The 13953-nt window shown below is 61.4% G+C and overlaps 1 long non-coding RNA gene across 2 annotated transcripts in view; it reads left to right on the plus strand.

Moving 5' to 3' along the window:
- The first annotated feature begins 1089 nt into the window (after nt 1-1089).
- Nucleotides 1090-13953, plus strand: part of LOC148051827 (uncharacterized) — a 46500-nt gene continuing 33636 nt past the window's right edge. For both annotated transcript variants that reach the window (XR_015699439.1, XR_015699440.1), the window contains exons 1-3: nt 1090-1241; nt 1587-1671; nt 4982-5296. This is a non-coding gene — a long non-coding RNA (uncharacterized LOC148051827). The remainder of the gene's footprint in view (nt 1242-1586; nt 1672-4981; nt 5297-13953) is intronic.

The following is a 13953-nucleotide window of genomic DNA, read 5'->3' on the forward strand; positions in this document are numbered from 1 at the left end:
TCTTGTCTTACCCTCAGAGGATGACTCCCACAGTCTGGGAAAGCTGGAGGGGAAAGGGAGGGCAAGGCTGCGAGAAGTGGGATGTCATCTAGAGCGGGTTGTGGGAGTGAGGGTACCCGTTGCGTCATGGTCTCCAAAGAGAGTCGCTGCTCAGCTCTGTGGCTGCCCGGAGCCTGCTGCAGACACTGAACTGGCATCACGCTTCCCAGGGTCGATACTCGACCTTTCCCCCACCAGTCTCGTATCTGTATTCCCATTGCGCTGCCTTCCAGCACATATCTGTGCAGCACGGCTCCCCCTGAGCCCCAGTTCCCCCAGGGGACAGCGGCACGGAGCTGTGAGGAACATGCTCAGGTCTACGAGGGTTCAGGAGTGCAGGTGTTAACTGGTACTCTAGTCCAAGCCAAAACGAGCCACCTCACTACCCAGGGGGCTGGGAAGTTTGGCATGTTAACAGCCGAGAGGTCTGCAGAAGGCAGCTGGAGAAGCCCAGTACTGCCGTCAGCCCAATGGCAGGAGGGAGGTTATTCAGTCCTTGGGGTTGGGCTGGAAATCTGCAGCCTGCGGTGTAACGTCCTGTGCTGGGATTTGGTAGTTAGCACTGATCATCCAGCTGATCAAAAGCAGACCCTTTCTGCAGGTGTTGGCGGCAGCTGGAAAAGAGAGATTGGGAAGACCTTGCTTTTGAAAACGTAAGCCAGAGCAGAAGCCTTGTCCTGTACCTGTGTTGTCTTTCACTGCAGTTTTCACATCTGAGAGAGAAGAGGCATTTGGCTGACGGTTTGTAGGACTGCCTCTTTTGCAGATTAAACATCCCTTGCCAGCATGGAAGAGAGCTGGACATGGACAAGCAAACGCTTGGGGCAGCTGCAGCGTAGGGATGGGGGCAGTCTGTCATATTTCTGTCAGGCTCAAAAGCTACAGGATGTTTCCATTGCAAGAGGCGAGTCTGTTGGGAGCTCCAGTCTCCCAAATTCCAAACCCCGTGTGTGAAAGAGTGCTGAGCCCCGTTGTTTCTTTCTGCTGCTCTCTAACGCAGTTTCTCTGGCTTTTTCTTTGGTTGGTTTTTAATGCCTGGTAGGTGTCCAAGCTCCGTTCCATCAAGGCACTTGCAAACCTGCCACTTGCCCAGCTTCTGCTGGGGGCGAAGCCAGAGGGATGAAGCCTCGTGCTCGTAGCAAGCCCCAAGCAAAGTTAAAGCACTGAGAAGTTCCCCCAGTCAGCCCGGAGCCAGAGTGCAGGTATGGAAGCTGTGATGAGATGGAAGAGCCTGGAAAACAGTTCATCGGCAGGAGGCGATGGAAGAACGGGCAGTGTGGGTGGCACCTGGGGTGAAGTGACAGGCTTAGTTTCGTGTCTGGATCAGTAGTGTACTTGCACATTTACTAAGCCCCAGTTCAGAGCAGAAATTCTTGTTGCTCATCATGGGCGCCGGAGTGCTGTTCCTGCTCTCTCCTCCCCGGTGCATTCATGTAATCTTTTGCATATATGCAGGGCCTTGATAATGCTCCTGGGTGGGCAGCGTGTATGTGAAGGGCAGGTTTTCTGCATAGTTGTGACTGATGTTTCTTGCTTCTTTTGAACAGGAAAATCTTGATAGGTACTCCCCAGGAACTGCAGAAATGCAAGGACCTGATGAAGAAAGAGGTGCCAATCAAGGAGGGAGTGTAGGTTAGTTCTGGTGCGTGGGCAGTTGGCTGATGGGTCGGGCTCAAAGGGTTCTAGTAAATGGGGTTACATGGGGCTGGCGACCAGTCACTAGCGGGGTTCCACAGGGCTCCATCTTGGGGCCAGCGCTCTTCAATATCTTCATAAATGACTTGGATGGAGGACTTGAAGGTTTGTTATCAAAGTTTGCCGATGACACAAAACTGGGAGGAGCCGTTGAGACTCTTGAGGGCAGAGAGGCCCTGCAGAGGGATCTGGACAAATCAGAGAGCTGGGCAATCACCAACCGTATGAGGTTTAACAAGGGCAAGTGCCGGATTTTGCACCTGGGACATGGCAACCCTGGATGTACGTACAGCCTGGGGAAGGAGAGGCTGGAGGGCAGCCCCATGGAGAGGGGTCTGGGGGTTCTGGTTGACAGCAAGGATTTTCAGGCACCAAGGCCGGCTGCCAGGGGTGTGTGAGCAGCTCCTCCCCAGCATGGAGACGGGCATGGGAGAAGACAGTGCCGTTCCTGTTGGTGTGTCGCAGGTGGCAGTTGGTGGAAGCTGCTCTCAGGGCCTGTAATTCGGAGCTGTCGTCGTGGTACTTGGTGGGAAATAACGAGGGAGGGAGCTAAGTCATGAAAGGCCATATTAACTCGATGTGTGAAGGGAGGGAAACAACTTTGGGGTGTTAAGGAGACTGTTAGTTGCAATGAAGGCAGTGAGTGAGGTGATCCTTTGAGGAGCTTTCTGGATGGGTGAGAAGGGGGCAAGACTGCATGTAAGGACAGAAAAGGTTGTGGCAGTAGCTGAGCCCATCAGATCTCAAGTAGGAAATGATTTGGGCAATATCTGGCGAAGTTGGCGTCTTGTACGTGTGGCACAGCCTGCGTAAGGCCTGACTGCTGGCGAGGAAAGGAGTGTGAAAGGAGTGCTGGAGTGCCAAGGAATGGGGATGGAAGGGATCACAGGCTCATTTCTCAGTTTTCCGTGGGCTATCTGTATACCCCATGTAACTCATCTTGTGTTCAGGAAGAAGTGCCACCCTTTTGGGGAAAAGAGGGGGAAAAGAAAAAAAGGTAATCTGTAGCAGAGCTTGAACTTGGAGTGAGATGACCGTGCTTAGTCTTACCATTCTGGAGTGTTAAAAACATTTCCTTGAAACACTTTCCCAAAATAACAAGGCATGACTTTCTGAAATAGCTGTTTTCCTAGGAGCTGCATCTGAGCTAAGGCAGATGAGAGCGTCTTGCCTGCTGTTAGTCACCGAGGCTGAAGACAGGTCAGCCAGCAGTTCCGGCAAGGACAGAACAAGATAGATACGTATGCTTGTCTGTGCTGATGGTAATTTCTGGACCGTGTCTTGCATAAGTTGGTCTTTTGGTTTTGCAGGTTGTAGGTTTGGCAGGATCTAGTGTGTCATGGATGTGATGGTAATAACAAAACCCAGTTGGATGGGGTTGAGAATCAGAAAGGTAAAAGTGAGAAAGAAACTCGTGGGCTGAGATAAAACCAGTTTAATAATTGAAAAGAAATTTTTAAAAAATATTGTAGGGAAAAGAGAAAAAAAAAACAAACAGAGAGAGGAAAATAAAGCCCAAGAAAAACAAGCGATGCAAATGAAAGCAATTGCTCAGCACCAACCGACCGACAGTCAGTCGGTACCTGAGCAGGGTCCCCCCTGCCACTCTCCCCCTCAGTTTTATTGCCGAGCACGACGTCATAGGGTATGGAATATCCCTTGGGTCAGCGGGGGTCAGCTGTCCCAGCTGTGCCCCTCCCAACTCGCTGTGCACCTCCACCCTGCTCGCTGGCGGGGCAGCGTGAGGAGCAGAAAAGGCCTTGATGCTGTGTAGGTACAGCTCAGCAGTAACTAACACATTGGTGCATTCTCGACAGTATTTTCAGCAGAAATCCAAACCACAGCCCCATAAAAACTGCTTTGAAGAAATTTAACTCTCCCAGCCAAAGCCAGTACAGTAAGGCATTTTGGATTTCATGTAATTTGCAAGAGTGCTTGAACAGTTTAATGTTATGTTGAGGTACAGTAGTTATAATGTCATCAGAAGAAAGTGAAGGCAAAGAAGATGAAGGCGGCAAAGATACTCAAAAGCATTATAACCTTTGGCAGCAGAAACACGTCATTTACAGTTTCTATGAACAGTTTTCCTCCAATGTGGTGTTCTTTTCCAAGATTTACAGATGACATTTTGCTATTTCCACATCAGAATTCAGTGATTTTAGCATAAACCTCTCCAGTGAAATGTAAGAAAAATGACTGATGTATCCTGGAAAGAAGTGTCATTACATAGACTGGATAGTTTTACTCTTGTAGTTTACAGTTCTCCTTAAAACATAGGCATGTGTTTTCAACTTGTGCTCTGCAGTGGTTAAAAAAACCAAACCAAACAGAAAAAAAACGCCCTTGAAACTTTCTTCTGAAATGAGAGGGGGGTGAGATATCTTACATTTTCTGCTTTTTCCGCTCTCCTGCTTTCTCTTAAACTTGTTTGTATCACTCTCATAGATCCCTGGCTTACTCTAGAGCCAAGGCAATGTAAGATATTTTTGGGGGGCTGGTCTTCTCCTGTCAGGCAGAGATGTCCATGTAGAAGTGCTTGGTCGCAGAGGCAAAAGGCCTAACAGGCAGGTGCATGGGTAGTGATGGTTCTCCCTTATCAGCAGTACTGTCAGTCCCGTCAGGGAGTAATGCTTTGGAGGGGTTTCTGATCGGTGGTAATTGCAGAATAATGACATGATTATATTATTATATTCTATTACATTAAATACTACCTGTGGCAGTCTGAGGGTATGAGAAGAACAAAGATTTGGGGAGGGGAGGATAATTTTAATTTGCCGTAAGTTTTAGTACAACAGCGTGTTTGTGTGTCAGTGCCAAGATGGTCATGGAGTTGGCAGCTGAGATTCTGTACTGGAAATCCTTTTGTTCTGGAGCTGAAGCCCAAATGGCCCTCTAACAGTCTTAGTCGGACTACTGAATCTGGCAGTACACAGTTTCTTTTCTTAAAACTGCAGATAATTAAGTTAGGGGGCGAGCCTGTTTGGAATTTTAGGAGTGTGGGGGCAGAGGCCAGCTGGGGGCTGGGGTGCTCAGGGGAGGGGGCTGTTTCTGCCCCGTGCCCTGGGCCTGGCGCTCCCAGCTGGGAAGGGGTTTTCCAAGCTCCTGCTGGAGGGAGCCAAATGTGGGACCTGTGGCCGAGCTGGGGGACAAGAAGCACACCCGGACCTGTGGCAAACCTGCCTCTAATCAGCTTTTCCCAGCTGGAAACTGCCCAGGAGTAACTGTGAGTGTTGCTGTCCTCCTTCAGGAAGCATGGCCCGCCCCAAGCTCAGCCAGAGCTACGCCTGTGCCAGGAGAAGACTTCAAGCAGAGCCGGGGCTGATGGTGACAGGTCCCAGCAGCTGTCCAGCTCAGGAAGATGCAGGTAAGATGCAACAGAGGTGACCGTGACTGACTGTCACTTCTCTTGCAGGAGCAGGATTTCACAGCAGAAGGGAGGCAGGACGAAATGCCCTTTGAGGTCAAAAAGTGCATCAGGCACCTGGCGCAGTTGCGATGACAGCAGAGGAGGAAGAGAAGGAGATGCAGGTGACCCGGCTGGGACACTGCTGCCGCCGCCGAGGTAAGATCTGCCAGAGAGAGCCAGAGACAGCCACTGGGAGGTGGTGGAGTGGGTGAGAAAGGCGCCTGGGAGAGAGGAGAGCACGGGGAGATGGGAGACAGGGATGGTGATGGAGGGGAAAAAGCTGGGATGTTGGAAGTGAGGATGCTTCTGCTGCGCGGGTGCTTGTGAGGTCACCGGTCTCTGAGTAGCTGTTAGCGTCACAGCACGTCCTGGGCTTGTGCAGGTGCTTGTGGTGTCCCGTGTTGCTCAGTAGCTTTCTGGGTATGAGAAGTCCCCTTGCTTGTGACACTTCTTCTGATGTCACTGATTGCTGAGCAGGTGATAGGGCGAGAGCAGGCCCCTGGCTTGTGCAGCTGCTTGTGTGGTCGATAACTCCAGTTTTCACATCTTTTCAGACAAGAGGCAGTTTACAGTACTGACTGTTTTGCAGATCTTCTGCTTCTCTGTGCCCTGCTCTCTGTCCCTGCCTGTCCCTTTCTCTCTCCCCTTCCTTTTTCCTCTCCTCCTTTTCCCTCTATTCCTCTCCCTCAGCCTGCCTGTATTGCTCCATACCTCTGTCCTCCCTCCTGCCCTCCTCTGCTCTCTCTGTCCCGCTGCTCGTCACCATGATCTGGGACACCCCCTGCCCCCTTCCCCTCCATGCCCTACTCCCTGTCCCTGTGCCCACTCCTCACCAGGGGTTTCCTTTCTCCACCCGCTGCCCAGCTCCCTGCCCCATTCTCCTCCTCTCTCTGTCTCTCTCCTGTCCCTCTGTCCTGCTTCTTTCCCTCTCCGGGCACCCCAACACCCTATCCCACCCCTGTCTGCCACTCTGTCCCTCTCTCTTCCTCCTCCCTGCCCCACCGGGGTCTGGGACACAGGCAGACCGAGGGAGGAAACCCCGGGGCCTGCAGGAGGATGGGGCCCAGCCAGGACGGTGAGGCAATGTCCCAGCAGGGTGAGACCGAAGAAAGGAGCACCCCGCAGCATGCTGGGAGGTGTAGTCCTGGAGCACAGAGCTGCAAGGTGGCCATGTTATTTCAGGGAAAAGCTGAGAACTGTAGTCCTGAGGCACTCAAGATGCTGGTCAGAAATCTTAGTTCCTGGGGCATAGGACTGCAATGTAGCCATGTTCGAAAGTCTTTGAAACCCTGCCGGCGTCATCCATCATCAGAGATCAGGAACTGTAGCGAGACTGACTCCAGGAACATGCAGATCAGTAGACAAGCATCAAGAATGCTGCAAAACTAGAGCTGCTTTGCAAAGTTGGCCTGTGATGAGGAGTGGGTAGCGTGGGTGGGAGTGATCAGTCAAGTGGTCTGGTCCCTGACCGACTGAAGGGTACAAGAACCCTGTGTAAAGGCACACTGGGGCTGCCCCAGTTGGGCTGGGACCCGGCACGTGCGTGAAAGAATCTTGGCCCCTGTATTTGGACCCTTTGCGTCCTAGCCTCTGGCCTCGGTCGGCACGGGCCGTTTGCGAGTTGCTGGTGAGAGCGGCTGAGGGCTGGCGTGTGGGCAGGGGTTTTTGGTGGATGAGGTGCGGGCAGCGCCGGACGAGGCCATAGAGGGGGGCCGAGCGAGCCGTGCAGGCGTTGCAGCGGCAGCTGCGGGATCTCGGCACGCGAGCCTTGGCAGGCGACGGCCGCTGGCCGGCCACGGGGCGAGCTGCGTTTTGCGCGCTCAGGCTGTCTCTGCCTGGCCCCCTGGGGCGGCCGCGGCTCCTTGCCAGGGCCGGATCCAGCTGGCCGGCAGTGATGCTGGTGCTGGGGCGGTGCTGGTGATGGCGGTAGCGGGGCGGTGATGCCGGTAGTGGGGCAGTGCTGGAGGCCTGCGTCCTCCCGGCGTTGGTGCGAATCAGTGTGGTTTCTCCCACGGGCGCCTGCCACCCGGAGCGATGCCCCGTCTACCCATCGTCTGGGTGGCCATCCCCAGCCCAGCTCAGCCACCCGCGGGGTGGGCAGAGGCTGCGTTAGAGCCCCCACCCCCCCCACCCCCGCTGAGCAAATGGCCGCAGGCAGAGAGAGGCGCTGCAAAGCGAACAGGCAAGCCTTTTAATGACGGAAAGAAGAAGCGGGGGGATGTGGGAGAGGGCTGGGGATGGAGCGGGTGGGTGCAGGTCCCTGCCTGCGCATCTGCTCTGTGCGTGGGTGGTAGGGGGGACGGTGCTGGAGCGGTGGCTTATGGGTAGCCGTAGGCGTCGGCTATCTGCATGTCGATCTCCCTCTGCACAAAAAACTGCAGCTGCCCCAGTGTCATCTGCAGGGCCGCCCGCTGCCGCTCCTCCTGGGCCAGCTTCTTGAGGCGCTCCCGCTCGGGCCGCTGCTCAGGCGTGATGGGCACGGACTCCTGCTGCTCCTCCAGCGGGGTGGGCCTAGCCCGGGGCCAGCGGGAGTCAGGCGGCAGCGCGGAGTCGGCGGGAGGGCGCGGCAGGCGCGGCGGCATGTGCAGCTGCTGCGGCAGCCCCTCCCGCGGGGTTTGGCCCCCCGTGGGCGAGAGGCGCAGCCAGCTGGGCCGCTTGGGTTTGGTGGCAGCCCCGGTGCGCGCCTTGCTGCTCGATGGCGCCGCCGGTGCCGTCTCCTTCTGGCCGTCAGCTGGGGCCTCGGAGGCAGCGGGCCCCTCGCCGGCTGTGGGGGCAGGGGGCAGGGGCCTGGGGACCTTGGGGGGCACGCTGGGGCCGGCCTGGGGCTCCGGCTGGGGCGGTTGGCGCACGGGCCCCACCGCCTTCACCCTTTGCCCCAGCGGGTGGAAGCTTTGGATGGAGGCCAGCAGGTGGGCCCTCAGGTCGGAGCGGGGCGTCCTCGGCCCCCGCAGTGTTTTGGCCTGGAGCTTTTTGCGCAGCAGCCTGTCGTGGGGTCGCATGGCGCGGGGATGCGTGCTGCGCGCCTTCTCGAGCAGCAGCGGGCGGGGTGGGCGGGTGGGCGGCGGGGGCGGGGCGCTTTGCCCCCCGGCGTCCCCAGGGCTTCTGGGTGGCTGGAGCACCGAGGCGGGCCCATTGGTGTCCTCAGATGCCCTGCGCTTGGTGGCGCCCGCTTGGTGCGCGCCGCTGCCCACCTGCTGCCCGCTGCCACCCGCCGCCTCGCCGTCCCTGTCCGGCTTCCCCTCCCGCGGGGTTTTGGAGTGTTTTGCCACGCGGCACACCACCACCTTCTTCTTCTTGGGCGGCATGTTGTCCCGCGGGGAGGTGTCTTGCGTCTTGGGGGTGCCGGCCGGCGCGGGGCGCTTGGCCTGCTTGCCGCCCGCCTTGCCCGATCTGGGCACCACCCGGCAGGAGGTGACGCCCGGCGGCAGCGGCAAGCAGGTCAAAAGCACGCGGGGCTGCCTCCGCAGCGCCTCCTGCACCTCTTGGTGGGGCTTCCTCTTGGGGTCCAGCGAGGGGGATGTCGGCAGCCCCGCCCAGGAGGGGTCGGCGTCCCCTAGCATGGCTGCCGCCGCTTGGTGCTGGGGGCAGTCGCCCTGCGCCCTGTCCTGCGGGAAGCTGGGGATCCGGTTGAGGAAGGCGGTGCTGTCGGGGCCGCCGGGGCCATGGGGGTCGTCGGGGACATCGGGGGCGGTGGCCTCGCTGTCCCCCAGCATGGGCGCTGCCGCTGTCTCCTTGGTGCCGCCGCCCCCTGCCCTGTACTCGGAGAGGTGAGGGAGGTTGATGAGGGAGGTGGTCAAGTCGGGGCCGTCGGGGCCATCGGGGACGGTGTCCTCGCTGTCCCCCATCCCCGCCACCACCGCTCGCTCCTTGGGGCAGCCGCCCTTCGGCACGTACTGGGAGAGGTCGGGGAGCTGGTGGAGCAAGGCGGTGAAGCTGGGGCTGTCGGAGATGTCAGGGACGGCCTCGGTGCCGTGCGCGGTTTGGAGGCAGGCGAGCGTCTCGTTGATGTTGGTGTCACCTGGCTGCTGAGGAAAGGCCTCGGCGAAGGTGTGTGGCCCCTGCTGGGACAGGTGCACGGGCTTCTGCAGGGCCGCCAGGGTGGTCACCGCTGCTGAAAAAGCAAACCAAGCCAAGGCAAGCCCGTGGCGCTGCAAGGTTTCCTGGGCGCGGGCCGCGCGCCCGCGGGCTCTGCCACCCGCAGCTGCTCACCTTTGGGCTTGGTGGTGGTTGTGCCGGTCGGCGGAGGCAGGGCAGGCTGGTGGGGGCTGGCAGCAGGGTGGCTGTCCTGGCTGGCCACCGCATCCTTCTTGAAGGCCCCTGGCGGCTTGTGGGCAGTGCGGGGCAGGGTGTGGAGCACAGGGGGGCCCTGCAGGCAGTGCTGAGGCGCGGGGCGGCGCGGTGGCGGGGGGCCGGGGCGGGCGGGGCCATGCAGCAGGCAGGAGCCTGTGGGGTAGAGGGGCTCCCCCTGGAGCACGGCCCACGGCCCCAGGCCCATGGGCTGGTGGGGCAGCAGCGTCCCCGTCAGCACCTGCTGTCCCCAGCCATAGGCAGGGGGACAGGGAGCAGGCCTGGTGGGGAGCTGCGCCCCGTGGGGGAGCTGCACCACGGGAGGGAGCTGCACCTGGTGGGGGAGCTGCACGAGACGGGGGAGCGGCGCCATCGGGAGGAGCTGCACCACGGGGGAAGCGGCACCACGCCAGGGAGCTGCACGAGCTGGCCCGGGGCCCCCAGGGGCCCCGGCACCCCCTGCCAGACAGTGGCCTGGGCCGGCTGGGAGGTGACAGCGTGCACCCGAGCAGGCGCGCGGGACAGCGGCAGCCCTGGGCCAGAGGAGGGCAGCACGCTGGCAGTGCCCGGTGGCGGCATGGCCGGGGCGCTGGAGCTCCCGCTGGGCACCTGCGATGCCGTCGGCAGCCGGAGAGGGAACCTGTCTGTTGGGGGAAGCAGAGAGGAGCAATGGGGTGAGAGCTTGGCGGGCAGAGGCGGCTGGGGGGCTACCTGGAGGGCAGGAGCAGCGGGAGGAGCGGGAGCCTGCTGCTGTACCTGCCATGGCGCTTGGTCCGGGTGGGGTTTGTTGGGGGCAAGCAGCCCTCGTCTCCACGGCGCTCATTCCGCCAGCACCTGCTGCAGCCAGCCTTGCGCTGGGTTGATTTTTCCTACTGCAACAGCTGCCCATCTCAAGGATTGCCCATCCTGCCCATGCTTTCCTGTCCCGAAGGATGGGTTCCCACCCCCACAAGGGTTTTTCATCCCAACGGTGGTTTGCCATCCGCATGATGGCTTCCCATCCCAAGGGTGCTTTCCCAGCCCCGGGATGGTGTCCTAGCCCAGCGGTTGCTGGCTCTCCGTCAGCCTGTCCCTGGCTTTTGGGGCCCTGGCTGCTGGGACCCTCAGGGCACGTTACCAAGAGTCCCGTCCTTAACCATTTCATCAACCAGCCTTTAGAGGATAAAAGTGTATTAGGTTGGTTTGTGGAGAGAGGGGGCGGGGGAGAGAGAGAGAGAGAGAGAGAGACGCGGAGTTCACGTGATCCCCTGCAATGTGAGGAGGTAGTGGAGTTTTCCTGGAGGCTGTGGTATTGCTCACGCTGAAGGAAAAGAAAGGACAGCACAGCCCGGCCCTGGAAAGAAGGACGTTGCTTCCGGGAAGCTTAGAGCTGTCCGTGACGGAGAAAGGATCCCCCGGGCCCAGCAAGATAACGGCAGCATCCTAGCCCCTCTGCCACGTCTTTGAAACCCTGCCGGCGTCGTCCGGCCTCAGAGATGAGGAACTGTAGCGAGACGGAGTACGGGGAGATGCGGCTCGGTAGACAAGCAGCAAGAATGCTGCAAAACTAGAGCTGCTTTGCAAAGTTGGCCTGTGATGAGGAGTGGGTAGCGTGGGTGGGAGTGATCAGTCAAGTGGTCTGGTCCCTGACCGACTGAAGGGTCCAAGAACCCTGTGTAAAGGCACACTGGGGCTGCCCCAGTTGGGCTGGGACCCGGCACGTGCGTGAAAGAATCTTGGCCCCTGTATTTGGACCCTTTGCGTCCTAGCCTCTGGCCTCGGTCGGCACGGGCCGTTTGCGAGTTGCTGGTGAGAGCGGCTGAGGGCTGGCGTGTGGGCAGGGGTTTTTGGTGGATACGAGGTCCGGGCAGCGCCGGACGAGGCCATAGAGGGGGGCCGAGCGAGCCGTGCAGGCGTTGCAGCGGCAGCTGCGGGATCTCGGCACGCGAGCCTTGGCAGGCGACGGCCGCTGGCCGGCCACGGGGCGAGCTGCGTTTTGCGCGCTCAGGCTGTCTCTGCCTGGCCCCCTGGGGCGGCCGCGGCTCCTTGCCAGGGCCGGATCCAGCTGGCCGGCAGTGATGCTGGTGCTGGGGCGGTGCTGGTGCTGGCGGTAGCGGGGCGGTGATGCCGGTAGTGGGGCAGTGCTGGAGGCCTGCGTCCTCCCGGCGTTGGTGCGAATCAGTGTGGTTTCTCCCACGGGCGCCTGCCACCCGGAGCGATGCCCCGTCTACCCATCGTCTGGGTGGCCATCCCCAGCCCAGCTCAGCCACCCGCGGGGTGGGCAGAGGCTGCGTTAAACCCCCCCCCCCCCCCCCCGCTGAGCAAATGGCCGCAGGCAGAGAGAGGCGCTGCAAAGCGAACAGGCAAGCCTTTTAATGACGGAAAGAAGAAGCGGGGGGATGTGGGAGAGGGCTGGGGATGGAGCGGGTGGGTGCAGGTCCCTGCCTGCGCATCTGCTCTGTGCGTGGGTGGTAGGGGGGACGGTGCTGGAGCGGTGGCTTATGGGTAGCCGTAGGCGTCGGCTATCTGCATGTCGATCTCCCTCTGCACAAAAAACTGCAGCTGCCCCAGTGTCATCTGCAGGGCCGCCCGCTGCCGCTCCTCCTGGGCCAGCTTCTTGAGGCGCTCCCGCTCGGGCCGCTGCTCAGGCGTGATGGGCACGGACTCCTCCTGCTCCTCCAGCGGGGTGGGCCTAGCCCGGGGCCAGCGGGAGTCAGGCGGCAGCGCGGAGTCGGCGGGAGGGCGCGGCAGGCGCGGCGGCATGTGCAGCTGCTGCGGCAGCCCCTCCCGCGGGGTTTGGCCCCCCGTGGGCGACAGGCGCAGCCAGCTGGGCCGCTTGGGTTTGGTGGCAGCCCCGGTGCGCGCCTTGCTGCTCGATGGCGCCGCCGGTGCCGTCTCCTTCTGGCCGTCAGCTGGGGCCTCGGAGGCAGCGGGCCCCTCGCCGGCTGTGGGGGCAGGGGGCAGGGGCCTGGGGACCTTGGGGGGCACGCTGGGGCCGGCCTGGGGCTCCGGCTGGGGCGGTTGGCGCACGGGCCCCACCGCCTTCACCCTTTGCCCCAGCGGGTGGAAGCTTTGGATGGAGGCCAGCAGGTGGGCCCTCAGGTCGGAGCGGGGCGTCCTCGGCCCCCGCAGTGTTTTGGCCTGGAGCTTTTTGCGCAGCAGCCTGTCGTGGGGTCGCATGGCGCGGGGATGCGTGCTGCGCGCCTTCTCGAGCAGCAGCGGGCGGGGTGGGCGGGTGGGCGGCGGGGGCGGGGCGCTTTGCCCCCCGGCGTCCCCAGGGCTTCTGGGTGGCTGGAGCACCGAGGCGGGCCCATTGGTGTCCTCAGATGCCCTGCGCTTGGTGGCGCCCGCTTGGTGCGCGCCGCTGCCCACCTGCTGCCCGCTGCCACCCGCCGCCTCGCCGTCCCTGTCCGGCTTCCCCTCCCGCGGGGTTTTGGAGTGTTTTGCCACGCGGCACACCACCACCTTCTTCTTCTTGGGCGGCATGTTGTCCCGCGGGGAGGTGTCTTGCGTCTTGGGGGTGCCGGCCGGCGCGGGGCGCTTGGCCTGCTTGCCGCCCGCCTTGCCCGATCTGGGCACCACCCGGCAGGAGGTGACGCCCGGCGGCAGCGGCAAGCAGGTCAAAAGCACGCGGGGCTGCCTCCGCAGCGCCTCCTGCACCTCTTGGTGGGGCTTCCTCTTGGGGTCCAGCGAGGGGGATGTCGGCAGCCCCGCCCAGGAGGGGTCGGCGTCCCCTAGCATGGCTGCCGCCGCTTGGTGCTGGGGGCAGTCGCCCTGCGCCCTGTCCTGCGGGAAGCTGGGGATCCGGTTGAGGAAGGCGGTGCTGTCGGGGCCGCCGGGGCCATGGGGGTCGTCGGGGACATCGGGGGCGGTGGCCTCGCTGTCCCCCAGCATGGGCGCTGCCGCTGTCTCCTTGGTGCCGCCGCCCCCTGCCCTGTACTCGGAGAGGTGAGGGAGGTTGATGAGGGAGGTGGTCAAGTCGGGGCCGTCGGGGCCATCGGGGACGGTGTCCTCGCTGTCCCCCATCCCCGCCACCACCGCTCGCTCCTTGGGGCAGCCGCCCTTCGGCACGTACTGGGAGAGGTCGGGGAGCTGGTGGAGCAAGGCGGTGAAGCTGGGGCTGTCGGAGATGTCAGGGACGGCCTCGGTGCCGTGCGCGGTTTGGAGGCAGGCGAGCGTCTCGTTGATGTTGGTGTCACCTGGCTGCTGAGGAAAGGCCTCGGCGAAGGTGTGTGGCCCCTGCTGGGACAGGTGCACGGGCTTCTGCAGGGCCGCCAGGGTGGTCACCGCTGCTGAAAAAGCAAACCAAGCCAAGGCAAGCCCGTGGCGCTGCAAGGTTTCCTGGGCGCGGGCCGCGCGCCCGCGGGCTCTGCCACCCGCAGCTGCTCACCTTTGGGCTTGGTGGTGGTTGTGCCGGTCGGCGGAGGCAGGGCAGGCTGGTGGGGGCTGGCAGCAGGGTGGCTGTCCTGGCTGGCCACCGCATCCTTCTTGAAGGCCCCTGGCGGCTTGTGGGCAGTGCGGGGCAGGGTGTGGAGCACAGGGGGGCC

The sequence above is a fragment of the Nipponia nippon genome, unplaced genomic scaffold (assembly GCF_047370975.1).
Source record: "Nipponia nippon isolate SJK-2023a ecotype South Korea unplaced genomic scaffold, ASM4737097v1 scaffold_53, whole genome shotgun sequence".
NCBI lineage: Eukaryota > Metazoa > Chordata > Aves > Pelecaniformes > Threskiornithidae > Nipponia > Nipponia nippon.